Source organism: Perissodus microlepis, chromosome 20, assembly GCF_051167445.1.
Source record: "Perissodus microlepis isolate ML-2025 ecotype Zambia chromosome 20, ASM5116744v1, whole genome shotgun sequence".
In the NCBI taxonomy this organism is placed as follows: domain Eukaryota; kingdom Metazoa; phylum Chordata; class Actinopteri; order Cichliformes; family Cichlidae; genus Perissodus; species Perissodus microlepis.
Window position 1 is genome coordinate 7,377,668 of NC_140480.1, and position 6,140 is coordinate 7,383,807.

Consider the following 6,140-nt stretch of genomic DNA (forward strand, 5'->3'; position numbering starts at 1 on the left):
GTCCTCCTCTGTGTGTCAGAGACACCCAAACAGCTCCTTCAGATGCTCTCACTCGCTGGATGTCCGCATAAATAAGTAAGTGACTTAGTTATGTGGAGGGAAATTCCAGCCCACTCACATATTTGTCAGAAGAGAACTCATGTTGCCTCAATCAAAGTATCTTATAGTACAGCAAAGAAAAAAATAACACGAGGACGAGAAGCAGTGCGATTAAAAAACACAGCAGATTCAAATATTGTGTGCGGATAATGACTCCCTTTGCTCTTCGCTTGTGTTTCTGTCACACCCTCCTTTCCTCCTCCTCCTCACCTCCCTCTTCTTTCCCTTTCTCTCTCTCTGTCTCTCTCCCAGACATAATGGGTTGTAACCCAGCATCTCTGTTACTATCCTCATATTGTAGCTAATCTCACTCAGGAGAATATCCACTATCGTTGCTTCACTGTAAAACACGCAGAATTACACAAAAGCAGACGAACAGCAAAGTGCAGCAGTGATTTTTGTGTGACTCTGCTGAAAGGTGTCATTGGGGAGTATTATAAGTTTCTGCATGTGCAAGTTGCATCCATGCCTTCATTCTTGCATTGTATTCGAACTAGTGTATCCCAGAATCTTCTCTATCTGATATATGTGAAACCCATACAGATACTCTCATATCTCGTTGTTTGTTTCCTTAAAGCCGCGTCAGGCTGGCTCATCATATTTGTACTGAGGGGTGAAGGGAAGTGTATCTAATATTCATGGATGTGAGGCCATTAAAGAGCTGGTGTGACTACAGAGGGATGATCAATGCAAGGACTTACAATGCAATAACATTAACTTTGTTCTAAATAGAAGAGAAAGGTTGGGGGGAGAAAAATCCAGTATGATCTTTTTGTGTTTCAAATGATAGTTCTGGCAACATAAATAATGTAAATGTGTTAAAATAGCCTCTACCAGGACTATTAGTAGAGTGAGACTGGAAAAGCACTTTATTAGCATTTAATTAACTGTGGCACAGGTTTGAGGAAGCAACAGAGTTTTTGCATTATGTAGTGTAAAATTATGTTCATTTAATTTAAATTGCAGTATTGTAAAGTTTAAGGATTTGCAGGAATGCAGGAATTTGCTGTGTATAAGAACATATATACCAGCTTCTTAAATAAAAAAAGATAACTTAAAACATTAAAAGTAGTAGTTGTTGTCCTAAAATGTCACAGTTTTCTTCTTGTTTATATATTGCAAGGAATCAACACTTTGTATAGCAGGTCAATCTATGTGTGATCTTTTAATCAAATGCATACAGTATCCTCTGAGTTTTAGCGGGGTACTGAGTGTGAATCTTATTTTCCCCGTGTAAAGCAAAGCAGCAGAAATGATACTTGTGAATAGAGGTCACATTTTGGTCTTTAAATAATCACTCAAGTTGTTTTTTCAAGCAAACTTTAAACTTTCCTTTTCTTTATTTTACATGGTAAAGATTCAAATAAGGACATTTGAGTGTTCAGACAAAAGAGATGCCACCTCTCTAATTGTATTGGACCTTTTTTTAAATTTTTTTATGGACTAAGCAATAACCAATAATGAAAATATCATCTGCATAAAATGAAGTGTTTTGTTAACAATGTGGTAGTGGAATCTCTTGCAGCCAGACAGGAGAATGGAGGAGGGATTTTCGACAATGCTTACAGTTAATGCTTAACATCTAACTTTTAAATTGTTGTTACATTACAACACCACAAAAAGTCAAGCTGTAGTTTCCCAAGCTATACTAATAAATCCATTTTGTGTATGTTTATAGATATTTAGATGTGTGCAGATAAGCACACAGTGTAAAAAAAAAAGAAAGAAAGAAAAAAAAAGGCTGAATTACTCCTCAGCAGTAAATCTAAATTGATCATGATGACAATGAGTGCTGAGTGTGCAGCTAACATTTCATGACAGTGCAGTTAGAAAGAGATGCCATCGGACATGCCCTAGAAGGTTCCTGGGTGGGGATGTGAGTGCATGTGAGTGTGCATGTGTCTTTACCTATTTAAGAGATAGGAAAATATATTTGAGATGTTCTCACCTTTCTTAGGTTTTAGTTTTAAGATCAGAATAGTAATTCATGCTCAGCATGTGCGCAAGAGGACGTGCACAGAAATCAGTAGAAATGGCACTCTGACTCAAAGTGAGTTTTACTCTCTGAGTTTAGCACCCTGGTTTCGATGGGTGTTGAGCCAATATTGATCTGTTGCCGGGAACAGTCTCACTTCAGTTCCTCTAACATTTACAGATCATTTGCCAGCATACATCACTGATGCACTTCACTCACACCTTAAAAATACAAATAAACCCACACCTGCCTTGATATTAAGGCTGCATTATACAGAGACATTTTGGTTTTTGGACAGTGAAGCAGTGTTTGTACTTTTGCTTCAGTACAGTATGACTGTGGATTTTAAATAAAGGAATCAGGATCTGGTTGAAGTGTGGACTTTCAGCTTTAATTCAAGGGGATTTAAAAGATATGGTGTATTAACTGGTTAGCAGCTATAGTCATTTTTATACATAGTCACATATTATCAGAGGGTCAAAATTAAGTAAACAAGCTACATTCATTTTAAATATAAGAATTTGGATGAAAATCTATTCCAGTCAATGACTGCCTGAAGTTTAGAAACTATGGACATCACCAAATGCTGATTTTGACAGACTAGGCCTTTGTTTGTAGGTCTGTCTGCTTCAGTTTTGTCTTTTTGCTTGAAATCAGGTGACTGACTTGGCTATTAAAGACCAGCCCATTTTTTTGTTATTTGTTTGTTTTGAGAGGTTCTTGTGTTGCTTGTACAGTATGCTTTTTGGATCATTATCCATTTCCATTGTGAAGCGCTCTCTGGCCAGTTTTGTGGCTGAATCTGAGTAGAAAGTGTAACCCTGTACACTTAATTACATAATTCATCTTGCTACCTCTATCTGCAGTCACACCATCAATACATACTAGTGACCTGGTTCCATTCAACATTACCTCCACCATGTTTGGTCACATGCTTAGCATCATGGGCTATTTCTTCCTTCTCTATACTTTGCTTGGCTTCCTTCTTTTAAATAATGTACTAGATCATGATTTGGTTATTCCTGAAGGTGTTTGCTGTCTCTCTGATAGGTTTACTTGTTTCAGCCCACATGAGGATGGGCACTTGCACTGACATCTCTTTGTAAGTCAAATATTGAGAATTCCAGTGAACAGCTAACAAATACAAGTTTGAATCTGTATCATTTCCAGATGTTTTATCAACCAGTTGCTTGTCAGTCAACTGTCCAAATAGTATTGAGCCTCTGAAAATTGGTGACTATGTATAAAAATACTTTAGCTCCTTAAAAGTTAACTCAATGCTTTTGTTCAATCCCTTGAATTAAAATTGAAACGCTGCAGTTAGATCATATCTTGATTGTTTGATCTAAAATCAGGGTGGTGGTGCAGGGAGAAAAAAACTACAAGAAACTGTGCATTTGTCCAAGGACTAATGGACCTATAGGACCATGCAGATCCTGCCTTTATTCTAGTTTATATTCCCTGCATGATATGGTGTGAAAAACTGGACAGAGAAAAGGTGGAGGAGTCTAGTTCTCTTTTAGACTATTTGTATTACAATATGACAAAAGTTATTGTGAGTTCTTTCTCCAGTGACATGCAAAGCAATATGCCTACCCCAGTTTTAACACTAAACACTAACAACATGTGGTATATATACTATTAGTTTGCAGTTAGTGAGTCAAATGAATGGGGACACAGTTAACAGGAGATTGTGATTGATTTCAAGTTTGAAGTCACAACTTGATTTCACGTGTTTTAGACTTTTAGCATATTCAAAGAGATGGTTGTCAAAACAAAAAGGTGTGGCGCGGCTTTTTTTTTGTATTGTACTTGAACAGATGGTAGGCTTCTCCTCAGGGAGTTTGACAAATTATTTTTAAAGAGCTCCCAGTCTGCAACGGACTCACTACCAAAGGCTACCACATAGGGTAGTCCTCCATCCTGCTTTTTGCATTGGTCATGGAGTACATCTTGGTAAAGTTTCATGGTTCTAGTTTTAAATCAGTAGAAAGAAGGAAGCCAGTGAAAATGGCTTAGATATTTTTCAGTATGTTCAATATGATTCACTTACTCAAAAAATAGCAGTTTTTTTAAAATGTGTACAATAAAATTGTGACTTTTACGTTGAAACGTAAATGTACATCTAAAACTTAATATGTTTATTTCATTTTTGTCAAGAAAGTGCAGATTATGCACCCAAATGCAGACTTCTGAGACCAACTGGGAGACATCAGGGAGACTGGAAACACCAGGGTAACAAGGCGCAGCTGTAACTAATTAAGGGATTAACAAAAGGAATTAAAACTACTTGTACTAGCAATGCAAAAGACACAGAGGATTAATAAAATAAAACAGGAAGTAGATGAAAGGGAACAGATTAGAGACAAAGACTTAAAAGGGTTCAAGATGTAACTAGGGAGCCTAGACTGCACTAGAATAAAGTAACAAAAATAAATAATGCAAAGTAACAGAGGTAAAGAAAATCTGAACTCTAAAATGAGGGTTCAAAACAAAACTCAAGGAACAAAAGCAAACAGAGAATACAAAATTAACAGCAATTAACAATCCAAAACTCAAAAATGTTGTAAATACTGTTACTTGATTTGGTGTGGTGTGCTCTACAGTCAAATGTGTATGAATGTCATGGGGATAACTCAGAAGCAATTGACTTAAACCCAAACCTGCCTCGCTGATTTTGAAAACTGCTGCCACCCAGTGTCTAAAAGTCCTAACTGCAGTTTGGATTCTGGATTCTTAGGCATTTGTTTTGAAGCATGTACATTAACTTTTCAAAGTTCACCAGGACATAAAAGTTCAAAGCCATGCTTAACCAAGTCATTTAGCCTTTAGATTAGCTGGCTGTGACTTGTGGTATTTTAGTATTGTGTTTAATATTGGTAAAGGAGAGCCGTGTTGCTCCAATGGCAGAGAACTGATAGATTACATCCACTATCACAGGCTATAGCACATTTTATTTGATATCTCTAGATCTAGATGGAGAAGGGATAAAGACTCCGCCCAGGACTTGATCGGGATATTATATGAAGTGAATACATGTGTAGGTTTGGTTACAGGTTATACAATAAATAATGGATATCTAGAGGGAGCTGAACACTTTGGTATGTGTCAGTCAGAGCTTTTAGGAGTAGAGAGTGCTAATGTCAGCACAGCTGGCTCTACTCATTTGTGTTTGAAAATACAGCTTCTGCCACAGGTGACTTTTATCTGTGGCTTTATTATCTTTGATTTCTAAATAAAAAAATGTGGATTTTAGTTTTTTATCTGGAGGACACTATGGGACTCCTCATCCCTCATTAAAGATTTGCATGGTATGCCACTTGATACTTATATTTTACAATATTTTATAGGAAAAAAATATTGCACGCGGCTGTTTTATTTTTCTCATGAATTTATGGAGTGACACTAAGTAGTCAAACAGTTCCACCACCTGCGTTATTAAAGGAGACCCTTATTTTCTCTGATGTGTAGTACTATTAAAACAATAAATACTCAGTTTCAAAAAATGAAGTCATTGTGTGTGCTAAGTCAAAAGCAGTTGCAGTTTTCTTCTGCTTGTGGCTTTATATGATGTCAGTAAGAACAGATATCTTTAATATAGTCATCTCAGGCAGACAGCTGTGTGCCAATGGGGAACCAGGGGGCTGCACTGGCCACCCCCCAAGATTTGTTACCCCCCCCCCACATGGCTGCCCGTGGGTCCTGTGTTGGTAATAATTTTAATAAATGTGAGCGCAAGAGAGAGGAAGACACCTTACAGCAGGGGTGTCGAATTCCAGGCCTCATGGGCCCTGCAGGTTTTAGATATCACCCTGGGTCAACACACCTGAATCAAATGATTAGTTCATTACCAGGCTTCTGGAGAACTTCAAGCCATGTTGAGGAGGTAATTTAGCCATTTAAATCAGCTGTGTTGGCTCAAGGGCACATCTAAAACCTGCAGGACACCGGCCCTCAAGGCCTGGAGTTCGACACCTGTGGCCCACAGTGAGCTGAAGCATTATTTTTGTCATTTGTGTCGCTTTGTATGTCCCTTACGATGTCACCCTCTCCCCACCACTGCGCC